Source organism: Protopterus annectens, chromosome 7.part0 (assembly GCF_019279795.1).
Source record: "Protopterus annectens isolate FY-2018-M chromosome 7.part0, PAN1.0, whole genome shotgun sequence".
Classification (NCBI taxonomy): Eukaryota; Metazoa; Chordata; order Ceratodontiformes; family Protopteridae; genus Protopterus; species Protopterus annectens.
The window spans coordinates 1,599,499,981-1,599,514,382 of record NC_056739.1 but is presented as its reverse complement, the minus strand read 5'-3'; positions in this window follow the sequence as shown (position 1 = coordinate 1,599,514,382).

Here is a 14,402-nt window from a genome sequence, read left to right as displayed (position 1 = left end):
AAACTATTGATTATGTTGAATATGAAAATGCATTAGAAAATTACAAGGAATTGTTACATAAAGGTTTTAGACTATATTTTCAAAATATGATGTGGATAAGAAATTTAATTGTGAAAAATGCATTATAGCTCTTTTTTTCTGTTTACCCAAGATACACAAAAGTATGAAGAGAAATTTTATTTGAATAAAACACTACTGTTTAGAAAACTGCTCAGTGGACTCCTGGTCATGTGTGATCTGCTGTTACTGCATTATTAGGATCCATGACTGGCCCAGCAATACAGCAGGTAAGTCCAGTATGTGTGGAGGATGGCTGACAGACCTGACCTGGATATGGGACACTGGGGGCTGAGTTGGTAAAGAAAGTCAGAAGGGACCCAAAAACATGAAATTGTGGAAAAAATATTGTTTGTGCTCAATACAACTTTGCTCAACCCACTAAAGAGCTACTATAAAGGTGGTACATTCAACTACAAGTAATATACAGTAAAGCTGGACAGGGTAAACAGGTAACAGGATTACACCAATGTTAAAGCTGACATTTGACTAGTACAGTCAGACCTTTGATGCAAGCATTTCCCAACAGCTGAGAAAGAAAGAGAATCCAACAATTGTTTGGTTTGCTATGCCAAGGCCGCCCGTGTCTGTCAACAATGGCTCAAACAGAAAGAATGGGACATATGAGAGTGCATCTGAATTCAATACTATTGTCCAAAGAACAATGTAGCAGTACATGTTGCTGCACAGACTACCCCCCCCACAAAAAAACACTACTGTAAATGTGAGAAGCCAGAGCCAGCTTCCACCTCTGAAAAACTGAATGACCAAATGCAAACAAATTATGTATTAGTATTACTTTATAAAAAATAACTTGCATAATTACCAGCTTACAAAAAGGCAAATAAAGTTAAATGAAAAACAAGTTAAATCTGTTCCCCCCTTAAAATCCTATGACATTTTCTGACAAAGTTTCAGCTCTTTTTCTTGTTTCTGCTTCTTCTTGGGGGTTATGTCAGTTACTTCAGTTTCAATGCGTCTAGATATAGCCTTACTTCATTACAGTATTTATAACATTCAGTTTATACAGAGGATGATTATATGGCTGTATATGTCTGCTTCTGAAGCTATATATCTGTATTTCAGTTCAACAGTATTCGCAGACAAATTCTTAACAGTTTTTAGGTGTGGGTTTTCTTAGAAGGGAGAAGAAAATACAGTTGTGTAAAATCTTACCATAACAGTATATGTCCTTTCTTTCACTGTTGCCGTATTCTTTACTGAAGGGGGTCCCCTGCCAAGGGCAGCCCAACGTTCAGCCAGTAAACCAAAGCCTTAGGTTTTTTAAGGACATCATATGTCATACATATGCTCCCAGCTCATGGCGTAGGGTAGAAAGGTCACATACAGATGTACATACCACAGAATTGAATAGCCCCAAGAGGAATAACAGTCCAAGGAGGAAAGCAGGAACATGATCACCCAAAAAGAAAATGGGGGAGGAGTGAAGAAGCAACTACTGCAGTGAAGGAAATGACATATAGTGTTACGGTAAGATTTTATATAACTGTACTGTGTCCTTCATTCAATACCACTGTGGAGTGAAGAAGCAACTACTGCAACGGTGAAGGAAACGACATCTAGTGTTATGGTAAGATTTTATATAACTGTACTGTGTCCTTCAATACCACTGTTGCAGTGTTCGTTAATACAGGGAGAGTAGAAAAGCTCAAGAGGAAACTTGGGAGGAGGAAGGCCCAGCAGGGCCCTCAAGAAAACCATTTAGGCCAGCCCTGGCAAATCCACCTCTAGTCCTGGAACCTACATCCAGCTTGTAATGTTTAGTGAAGGTACAGATAGAAGTCAAAGTAGCAGCCTCAAGGATGGAATTGGCAACCAGTCCTTTGAAAAAAGCACCAGAGGAAGCCACAGCCCTGGTAGAATGAGCCTTTACAGAAACAAAGGTTTTTTCCATGAAAGGAGTAACAAAAGGAAATTACCATAGAAATCCATGAAGCAATGGTTTGCTTAGAAACAGCAAGCCTAGAGATCTAGGATGAAAAGCAGCATGGTTGTTCAGACTTGCGAATGTCCTTAGTCTTATATAAATAATATCTGAGCTGTCTACCTTCTCACTGACAAACTGCAGAGAAGGGGAAAAAGTGCGCAAATTAACAGACTGAATAAGTCAACTCATTAACCACCTGTGGCATATAAATGAAGGATTAGTACAAAGAGACACAGTCCCTATGAGAAACTAAAATAGGAGGGGCAGCCATAAGTGCGTGAAGCTCAGATGCCCTTCTTGCTGAAGTAAGGGACAGAACAACAGTGTTCCATGTACAATGCTGCAAGGAAGCTAAAGCTACAGGCTCAAACAGAGCCCGAGTTAATTTTTTCATTAACAAAATTAAGGTCCTAAAAAGGAGGAATAGGATTCCTAGGAGGCCTAATACGAAGGATGTCTAAGAAATTGTCTGACCTCAAACCTAGAAGCCAAAGGAGGAGTAAAAGGCAGACAAGCAGAAACAGCTGAAAGCTGGGCTTTAACTTAAGAGTATGCCAACCCAGCATGGGGCAATTCACATAAGTAAGAGAGAGAACCAGAGGAACCTCCACAGAAAGTGGATCCTGGTTATCAGCAAGGCAACAGGCAGAAAATCTCTTCCATTTGGACAAACAAGATTTCCAGGTAGTGGGTTTCCTGGCCTCCCACAGAACTTAGAGCATGTTCACAGAAAAAAAGGTGCCTAAAAAGGATGAAAATCCTATCACTTACAGCGTCACATGAACAGTAGGATGGATGAGGGCCCCCTTGTCAAGTGTACATCCACCCTGTGTGGTAACCTGTGGTGACTGCCCTGGGCTAAATGCAGAAGAGGAAACCAATGCTGTCTGGACTAAAAGGGAGTCACCAACAAGATTTTGGGGGAGTCTTGTTCTATCTTGCACAGGACCCTCACTATGAGAGGAATGGGATTGAAGGCATAGAGAAACATCCCCTTTCAAGAGACAGACTGCATCCACCTTCCATGCTAGTGGACTTGGGACGCTGATGCAAAAGACAGGAAGTTTTTTGCTTAAAGCAGAGGCAAAAAAGATCTACCTGAGGAGTACCCCACTGGTAGACAATGTCCAGAAACACATCTCTGTGAAGCATCCATATGTGAGTCTGTGTTATGGACCTGCTCAGACAGCTTGTCACAAAGTTTTGTTCCGAAGGAATATAAACAGCCTGAAAAGTTCATGATATTGGACTGCCAGATCCCAAACTTGAAGAACAAGTCTGCACAGGAGATTAGACTATTCCCCCCTTGCTTGTTGATGTACCACTTCACTGTGGTATTGTCTGTAAACATTTTGAGAGGCCACGGAAAAAAACACAGTATGGAAGGTCTGAACAGCAAGAAGAAGAGCTCTCTTCTCTGATGTTGATACTGTCTGCCCCTCTGAGGCATGGGCCAAAAGAACCTGAACCTTTAGAGGGCCAAAAGGAGTCCCCCCCTACCCCGCGTCTGAGGCATCCAAATAAAAGTTTCTGAGAGGGGACTGGGGGCTGAAAAGGAAGCCCTGGGTTGAGACACAACTGATGAACCCACCATTAATGTTTTAGTCTGAGGCCTGGAAGAGGAACTAGGAAGTCTATGACAATGTTGAAGCTACACTGACTTTAGGAACCACTGAAACTTCCTCATATAGAGTCTGGCTAGAGGAAGCATAGGAATGGTGGAAGCAATGTAACCCAGAACCCTTAGGAACTATCTGGCCATAACTGACACCTGAGGAAGATGAAATTGAAAAAAAGGCAATTAGAGTGAGAGCCATCGGTAGTGGCAGGGAAGCCAGCACAGGAATGGTCTGGAGCCTGCACCTCAGAAAAACATGATCTGGAAAATGAGTATAGAAGTATTTCTGGAAATTTGCTGTAAACTCTAAGCTTTGCAAGACACCAATAGCATAGTGGAGATACTGAATCAATGTTTTTGGGGAGGAACCCTGAATGAGCAGGTCATCCAAGTAAGGGAAAATTTGTATCTCCAACATCCTGCAAAAGGCAATCACAGAAGCGGGACATTTGGTGATGACCCTTGGGGCAGTACAGAGCCCAAAGGGCAAAGCAGAAAATTGAAGACTACAAGGAAGAAACAAAGAAATGCAAACATTTCCTGAAATGGGGATCAATATGGATGTGAAGATAGGCATCCTTGAGATCCAGACAAAGAAAGCCTAAGGTACAAGAACAGGAAACAGAGTCTGAAGAGACAGCATTTGAAAGTAAGAAGCCCTCAGGAAGGTACTAAGCTGACAAAGATCCAGAATGGGCCTCCAGGTCCTTTCTTTCCTGGAAGCCAAAACCATTCTGGAATAAAACCCCTTCCCCCTTTGAACAGCGTAAACTGCTTGGATGTTGTCTCTAGAAAAAAGGCCCAGAAGTACATCTGGGAAAAAAGGGCAGCTGTTCCTAAGGATGATGAATAATGCCCCAAAAAAGGAGGAAGCGACTTCCACACCATGAAGAGTCCCTGACAAATGACGGACAGAACCCAAGAATCCTGAGTGATCCTTAACCAATTGGGAAGAGACAGAGAAATATGCAGAAATAAAGGAACCTAAGGATGGAGGGAAGACAGACACAGCCCGGTTTGTCTGGAAAGGAAAGCATCTGAGTAGACATAGCAGGAAACCTTCTAGAACCCTTTTAACCTTTGGGAGGAGGGTGAGGCTATCTACATACAAAGGCAGGCTTAGAAGGATAATTCCTCTGAAATTTGGGAATAGGGGAAACAAAAATATGTTGCAATTCCTGCAAGGTCTTGCTCCTCTCCTGCAATAATTTAAAAAAGCTCAGCACCTGCAGAACCAAAGAGATTTTTTATTATCAAGAGGAGTATCCATAAATTTAGCCTTAAAATCATCAGGTAAAGGCTGGAGGTGAAACCAAGAATAAAGCCTTAACAGAACAAAAGGCAGCAACTCTAGAAGCATCATCAGTTGCATCATAACTACATTTAATAGAATGGCGAGCCACTTGAGAAGAGGAGCCCAAAAAAGAGCCAAAACCTTCCCTCAGAATCAGGAAGGTCAGAAATAACCTGACAGGTGCTGGAAAGTCTACTGTCCTTGTCAGAAGAAAGCAATTTAGTAGAAGGCAATAATTTAGAAGGTTTGTCAGAAGACACAGAGAGAGAGAAAAAAGAGGGGTCAACAGAAGGACATTTGTAAAGAAACTTACAATCACCAGGAACCCATCAGGAACCTTATAAAACCTATCAGTTTTTTTAGGGGCTGGAGACGAGAAATCAGGAGTCTGAGAAGCTGTTGAGAACGTGTCTAACAGGGCAGCTAGGACCAGAGAGACAGCAGAAGTCTTAGGGGACTTCATCTGCAGGAGATCATAATTAAAAAATCCATTATACAAGAGGTAGTATCACCAAAAGAAAGTTCCTTAAAGGGAGGATTTGGACTAATGGAATCCTCCTCCTCAGAACCATAGTCCAATGGAGAAAGAATCTAAGAGGAGTAAACCAAAGACTCTTTCCAAAATTCCAATTCCTCATCAGAAGAGTCCTACTCCCTAGGCCTCTTAAGAGGAATAGATGACCATGGGGGGGGGGGTCAAGAGCAGAAATTCCCTGGGGGACTTCAAGGTCATGACGGCATTTAACAACCCCTGTGTAAAATCCTGCCATTCACTCTGGGGATCTTTAGAAGCAGAGCAAATATGTTCTGTTTTCCGCTTTTTTTTTTTTTTTTTTTGAAGAGGTGTCATCCTTACACACCTTAGGAGGTTCAGACCTATGTCAACACTCAATACACGTAGTGGGGATCTCCTCCTGAACAAGAATCTGGGGAACAACCCTCAGTCCCTCAGATATGATCAGCCTACTTTCACGCTCAACATTCATAACAGGCCACTGCAGAGCCTCCAAGGATGTGCAGTAAGCCAGATCCATGCTGACCTTCGAAAGGGTCACAGCAGAGGTATCTGACAGAACAGCTGAATGATCCCCTGGGCCTTCACCAGCCTTGAGAGAGACATCTGGAGTAGGTGGTACGGCTACTGAATCTGACCTAACTTTTTGGTTTTCTTCTTGGCAGACAGCTGACCTTTGGGATGGGACAATTCTGCAATCTCACCCTGCACAACATAAGACATTGGTTTTCTAGGTACATAGAAAATGAGGAGAGGTGACTATGAAGGTTCTTACGGGCAAACACTTGACAAATTGAGCACAAAGTATGGTAATGAAAAGCACCCAAACAAAACAAACACTGCTTGTGACGTGACGGTCCTTATGGGGACTCTGTCTCACACACACTAACATTTTCCCTTTCTGGATGACATGTAAACTCACAAACAAAAGAAAAAACAAGATAAGAAGAAAACCTCAATATGGCACGTATCTGCAAATGGCTTGGTAACCAGCACAAATGGAGTGTTCAGACCAATGATCGAAGATGGTGTTCGGACTGGCGGCAAAGAAGTTCTGAGGAATGTATGTCTGTAAGTGACCTTTATGCCCTATGACATGAGCTGGGAGCATATGTGTAATGTATGACATCCTTAAAAATCTAAGGCTTTGTTGTACTGGCTGGATGGTACCCCATAAAAACCTAAGGCTTTGTTGTACTGGCTATCAACATGTTTTGGGGCCAGTCACTCCCAAACTCTAAATTAGGACAGGAAGACCAAATTGGTTTATAGCTTGGATTTTATTCCTAGATGTCAATGCTGTTTTCAGGATTAATTTTAGTCTTCTAATATTCCTTACTAAGGTTTATTTGCATTTGCTCATGTTTTACTGTTGATCCTTCATCAATTCCCAAATATTTATACACTCCTTCTTGCTCAAGTTCTTTTACATCACATTCTTGTCGCTGCAGTTTTCCTGCTTTAAAGGTTGCTTTTGCACATTTAGCAAGACCAAATGACATTCTTATAAAACTAATGTCTTTTGGCTTTTCCCAGTTAGGGGTCCCCGCAGTGGAACTCTGGTCCGCTAATGCTTGGCAGTGGATTTTTACGGTGCCAAGTTGCCAGCCCGATGCCCAACCTTCAAAGAAGGCACACCCATTCACGCATGCACCTACCTGCATGTCTTTAAACGTCACTCGACCGCGGGAAGAACATGCAGACTCCACACAAAAGGCACTCCAGATGAGAATCGAACGGGAGAACCTCTTGCTGTGAGGCGACAATGTGCACCACTGCTGCTTGGTTACCAAATGACATTCTTATATAATCTGAAAAAGTTTTGACAACCTACAGTTATTCTTTTAGTTCCTCGTCTGATGAGCTATACAGTTTTAAATCACTGACCTAGAGAAGATGAGAAGTCTTTATACTTTGTTGTTTTCTAGGAGCCAAAGTATAGCCATGACCTAAGCTGTTAAGTAGACAGCATAATGGGTTATGGGCAAGGCAGAATAGCAGCAGTGAAAAAGAGTCACCCTGAAATATCCCCCTTTAAATTTTTATCCCTGGGATAATAATTTGTCCTTAATAATAGCTTAACTGCAAAGTGGTCTGCCAATGGTTCATGTTCATTCTAATGTAGTCGATCAGTGTAGGGTGTGTATCTTATACATTTTTAAGCACTCTTTTATCTAATAATATGGGATACTATCAAATGCTTTTTTGTAGTCAACCAATGCCATACTTAGATTCTTCTCTGTGTGGAAAGGGTTGGCAGATGATGACTAAGTTCACTTGAAACTCCAAACTACGATATAGATTGGCATGTTAAGGGATCTAGACAAAAGGAAAAAGAATCCTGCAAATATAAGATAATCGTCCAGATATGGAAAGATGTAAATCAACTGAAATCTGCAATAAGCAATTACTGGAGCCAAACGCTTTGTAAATACCCTAGGTGCAGTAGATAAAGCCTAAGACAGAGAAATGCTAATACAAGCCTTATACAACAAACAAACTCTCACATTCTTTGCAAATAATTATGTAATGATAGGAATCTTTTAAGTCTGTCCCCATGAATTTGAGGATAGGAATGAATGGTAACAAGGTCTGGAGGGATAATATCTTGAACTCTGGAACCTTGGTATAATGATTGAAAAAGGTCAGGTCTAGCACTGGTTTCAAAGTGCTTTCTTTATTTTGCAAAGAAAAATCCTTGAATAAAATTCTTCCTCATCTGATCTGAGGATGCACATTATATGACCTCCCTCAGACAACATGTGCTCCAATACTGGAAGCAGGGGCTTTCGGTTTACATAAGGGGAATCCCCTAAAAACAAGGGATTCTCACTGCCACTTGGACCTATTGCTTGACTAATTCCCTGAAAAGAAGGGTGTCTCACTGCCACTTGGACCTATTGCTTGATGAATTCCCTGAAAAGAAGGGATTCTCACTGCCACTTGGACCCAAATTTATTTATTTCACATTTGTTGACTGGGTTAGTCCTGCTGGGCTAATGCCCATTTTCAGTGGAGAACTGAGGAAAAAAGCTCCAATAAATAAATAAATACAAGTACTATGTAAACAATACATCAAGTATAAAGGTACTGACAAACATCTGAACAGCAAATTAGTAACAGTTTCATCCTAAAACATAGTCACAGTAGAAGTATAACTGTACAGTATTAGCAATAAAAACAATACAGTTTCATCCAGAACTAGTTAATAATACATGCCACTGAGGAAGGGGAAATATGAAGCCCAAGCCTGAGGGACAGAGTTAAGACTATTGCCAGGGTGTGTGTGTGTGTGTGTGTGTGTGTGTGGGGGGGGGGGGGTAGTTAAGGGCCACAGTCATTCTGACGTCTTGGACTGTCTTTGGTTCTGGGAGGCTCCCTCATTTTTCTTTGAGCTTCCTTGTCAATACTTCTATTTTTAATTATATTTATTTTAACTTTGCTTAGATTGCTTACATTGTTTCTTTAAAAGTGTCCTGAATTAGGAGGAAAGTTTTTTTTTTTTACTGAACTAAGAAAATTGAGGTTTGAAATATCTGTGCAATTCCCTGAATCAACTTACCTCGTTCATCAAAACTTTTTAGGACTTCAGCAGCAGAAGGGCCAAACAAAACATCTTTGTACACAGGAGAATTTTTTTTTTGTTTTAACATCTTCTGGTAAGTTTTAAGAACATAACCAAGCAAATATCCTAAATGAACTAGTAGCTGGAGCTCTGGATACAGTATCAGCAGAATTGTAAGAACATTTTACGGAGTATTTGGTTACTTCAGAATGAGACACAATTACAGAATTCAGTAAAAATATATCCCCTGAAAAAGGAAGGTTAACAGTTAACTTTCTTGTGTTCTCTAAAGAGGTTGATATTTTTTAACATATAAGCCTGGGAATTCAGAATTTTGAAAGTTAAAGTGGCAGAAAAACAGACTTTCTTCCCAAGTCAGTCAAAAGCTTTCCCATTCTTGTCAGAAATAATGTGATTAGCATTCACATTATGTTTAGCAGCAGAAGGCTTTGATTGGGAAATAACATCAGGATCTGATATGGGTTTAGAAAACAGATAACTATGTGTCTAAAGTATTTTGGATGACCTGTCAGACTTCGGAGTAGGAGGTGGACTGTCAGGTATACTGCAAGCTGTTAAAAAATATCCTCTACCTCTAAAACTGGAGGAACAGCTGCAGGTTGACGATAATCCAGTTGCAACAAATCATAATATTTTTGTTAGGAAAAAGGGATTTCATTCTGCTCCCACTAAAACAAATACTTCAGTTTACCTATAGTTTCAGAAAAAGATAAATCTTCTAGACGGAAATGTGAAGAAAATCCTCAGAATTAGAACTTTCAACTTGAAGAGAAGTCACTGAAGAAAAACACCCCTCTTCCAGTTACCGCTCTTCTTACTGGGAATCAGTGCCAGAAATTGTGGGAATTATTTTTATGTTGGGTATCAGTGAAGAAAAAGTATTTAAAACATTAAAAGCAGAAAGTAATCCCACAGCAAACCCACCAAGTTTTCTCCTTCCATAATTAAAAAAACAAAAGAGACAGTTCTAATTTCTTTTTTCCTGTGGAGACCTTGTGGAAAGAACTAACAAGTCAGGGGCACTAGCCTGCAAATCAGTCACCTTAGCTTGGCTATGCAGTAAAGCATCACCTGCTCCGTCACCCAATACTGACAAGAGTGGTTCTCCCACAGCCATACAGCCACAGAGGATGTGTCTATCCCTAGTTGCTTATTGGCTTCCTGTGAACTACGCAAGATGGACAGAGAGCCAGTGGTGAATGGCTTGAGGAACCAGATTTGGCCACAGTAGAGTGGTCTACCACCAGCTGGGGCAGTTAGGGAGCCAGCCTGACTGCCGAAGATGCCAGGCAAGCATTCTTGTTCTTCCTGCAGAAGGGAGAAGGAAGAACCAAGGAGAATGATGCTTGCTGCATGACTTAGTCAAAAAAGGGGCATGAAAAGTGGGTAGTAGAGCTTGGGAGAGTCGGTAAACTCCTGACAGAATAAGCAATGTTTCTGAGATAAAAAGTTTAGTGACAGACTCAATTTTTTTTTTACAGAAAGTAAAAAAAAAAAAAAACCCTGAACACTTGCAAGCATAAGTAATACATATGACAGAAAAAACACATTTTTTTTCTTCAGAAAAATAACAGTGGAGGGTTTTCCCTAGAAGGGGACTTATCTGCCCAGCCTTGAAGGACTACTAGCTGACCATCAGTTCCTCAAAGCCATTAGACGAACTGCACTTCGGTAGTCAGAAGCAGCTGAAGTTTCTGGCGCTCTAACTGCTTCTTGTGTGCATCCCTCTCAAGCCACTCAGCAGTAAGGATGCATTGAACGTGCTTTCAAGCTTTGAAATCTGATCGATGGTCATATCCTAGGCAGGATATAACCCATACACCTTAAGCTATTGTAAAAGTGATCTAATAAACATCAATAAGTACACAATGTATGCTCACTCAATAGAATATAAAATCTCTTTAGAGTTATTTTGTTTGTTTAACTTGTAAAGCATAGTCTTATTATAATGGTGGTAAATGTGGATAAAACAAACTAAACACTTATTAAATGTTTATGAGCAGTTGCACTTACACACTTATAAAATCCAACCCTCCCAAGTGATTTTTCCATCAGTGCTTGCCAAACACCAAGCTCCCGTCCTAACAAATTTTAGTCCATTCATTCCACCACCGGGAAGTCGAAAATATGAGATGGGCGAGAGTTGATCATAAGAGTCATCACACAGGTAGAAATGGAAGTATTTTCAACTATCATCTGCACCTAATGATGCAGGATATGAAGACAGCTGTAATGGTCCTTATCTTACTTGTGAGTGACTGACATATGCACCTACAGCACTGTGAGGAACTATACACTCTCTCCACACATGTACATGCTTCCACACATATATTGTAATGAACGCTATCAGCAGAAGCTTGGCAGAACCCCAGACTTCATGCCTTTTGTTGTCCACAAACCTTCTTTCATTTGTGGTGGACAGCAATCAGGAACCATCCTCTCTCCTCAGGATTGGCAAACCAATATTGGGCACTCATTCCCATCCTCCCATACCTGGATCCTCCAGTACCAGAACTGCTACTCGATCGCTTATTTGGGATGTAATCTGAACTTTATTCCCCTATGCCAGGCAACTGGGCACACACAAAAGTTCCAAAAAAAAGCATATATGCTATGCTTTAAAACTGAAATTTGTCAGCAAGATCTGGCTAAAATTAAGACACAGTCAAATGCATCCTTATTACAGACTAACATACAGATGAAGTATCAAATGCTTTCTTCAAGGATTTTGGAATCTGGTTATGAAAATGCACAACCTGACAATGGACACTATGGGAACAATTTGACTTCCAGCCAGAATTGAGTCAGTGGGACTGGTTATAAGTACCTTACCCTCAAGGAAAAATAAGTCTTTTGAAAAATTTCTGTAACTATAACACAGCATGTTTTATATGGTATACAAGGCTGGATTAATCTGTACAAAAGCAAATTCTTTGACTGTGAAAGTGATTTGTGGAAAAAACAATTGAAAAAAAAACTATTTTATACATAAAAATGGAGATGATACAATACAAAAATATTAATTTAATGACCATGAATACCTTCAAGGTGTGGTTTTGTCTCTGATGAAAGACAAATAGAAGAACCTACAAATGTACATTCTTCAACCTCATGTACATTCTTCAACCTCATTGTGAAACTAAACAATGTAACTCAGCTTAATACTTCAAATACAGTTAATGGACAACAAAAACAAAAACATCCTGGCACACAAGCATGGCAAATAAAAATGTTAATGATTTAAAGTTTTTAGGTAATACAGCTGAATGCTTACTGGATCAGAGAAGTACTACTACAGACATTTAAAAGGGTACTGGAAAAAGTCTGTGACAATTAAAGTACTGCAAGTGTTCAATCAGTTACAGAGTTAAAGCAAACTGTTGTAGCAGTGAAACAATTACAGATATTCACAACAGACTTGGGAATCCAGAGTATAGTAAGTGAAGCAAGGATCGCTGATGCTAAAAGAGGAATAATCACAGACTGCACAGTTATTAAAACAGGTGAATCACCTAAGTTACTTTCAAAGATCAATAAAAAATGTAGATTGCATTATACTCCTATCAAGTACTGAACAACTCGTTGCAAGTCGAGTCCAGACTTTTACTTACAGAAAGGGTGTAAAAAAGGAGCTAAAGAGACTATACAATCATTAAAAACACTGCATAGTAAATAGAATACTGCAGGTACAAACTAAGTGTAAATTAACATAAGAATCCATATCCTGGAAAGTTTGAAATTTTGACTGTATGTCAACAAAATTGTTACTGTTTCTAACGTAGAGGTAACTACTACCGAAGAAGACTGCCTAAAACTTTGTGTGAAGCAGCTTACCACATAAGATATAGAAATTATAAGCATTTTGCAGTCATTTCCATGGGTAATGTATGCAACAGAGAATCATGCACAAGTACACAACCTCTAAATTTAAGTGGCTTGTGGGAGAACACATGCTAATAAAAACAAAAGCAACCAGAAAAGCAAAAATAGGATAAAAAAAACACCTGTTAGGAACAGTGCAGCCAAAATGCGGGGTTGGTGGGGGAGGCAGGTGCTCATAACTACCACTACTACAATCCAGAATGTGCAAGAGCTACAAAGTAAGATTAAACAACACATCAGCAGCAGCTACAGTGGCGAACTAGTGCTGTAACACAGAACTTGTATTTTTTTTCAGGTGCATACCTGTTAAATTTCCCTGATACTGCATAACATTCCTGGATCTGCCTCATATGTGTGCCCAATCTCTTATATAATTTTTGGTGTTTTGGTAAATCACTGAGAGTTACAGCCAGTCAGTTAACCAGATGTTAAAGTTTCATACTTCTTACTATTCTGAAAATGCATGTTGATATAAAATTTGTAGTTTTACTAATGTCTTAATGCACTGAAATAATTTTTGTCCTTTGTCTCTTATTATTTTTTTTTGCTTTGTCCAGAATTTTTTTTAAACAAGAAATATCTTTACTGAATTATGACTTATGACGCAGGCAATCACACATTCATATAAATCAAACCATAGTGACATATTTTCATTTGCAGACATTATACATCACATATAATCTTCTACACAGTCATTGTCAGTAAAACATTACATAGCTCATTCAATTCCTGCCTTCCCTTAAAACTCAGAGACAGAAAAATATGCTTGGATGTTATGCAAGAATACTATTACTCTCTGTCCTATGCAAAATATTTATTAGCTGACAGTCAATTATTGCTTCCTCCCTGTAGAAATTACCAGTAATAAACAGGTCTACATTAGCAAATCGAAGGAACTGAAACGCAAATACTGTTCCATCGACACATATGTGTCGAACTCACAGGTAACCAAATGGCCACATCACTGATTTTACACACAACACACCAGTACAAACATTTGTCCCCCACAGTCCCCAATGTGTGGGGCTGTGCCCCCCAACTAACTATACTAACTCTGAGATTGCACTACAGTGGGGAAAATGGCAAATTCACAGCGACTGCCAACCGATTTTTTTTCCCTAGGAAAAAAATCGGTGATCTGGCCATTCGGTTACCTGTGAGTTTGACACATATGTATCGTATTCGCATTTCCGTTCCTTCAATTTGCTAATATAGACACTAATAAACAGCTTTAAATATTATGCATAGAAAAATCAAAATCGCCAAAGAGGGGCAGAACAATAAGGCAAATAATGCTTCTAGGGACACTAATATTGTTGTGTCTTTTGGCTTTTCCCGGTTAGGGGTCGCCACAGCGGAACTCCGGTCCGCTAATGATTGGCAGAAGATTTTTATGTGCAGAGTTGCCAGCCCTGACGCACGAGAGTAAAATCACAGGACTGGACTTCTGAAGGGCAAATTGAATCCCTTACAATTTTAAACTGGGTATGAATGGAAAAATAC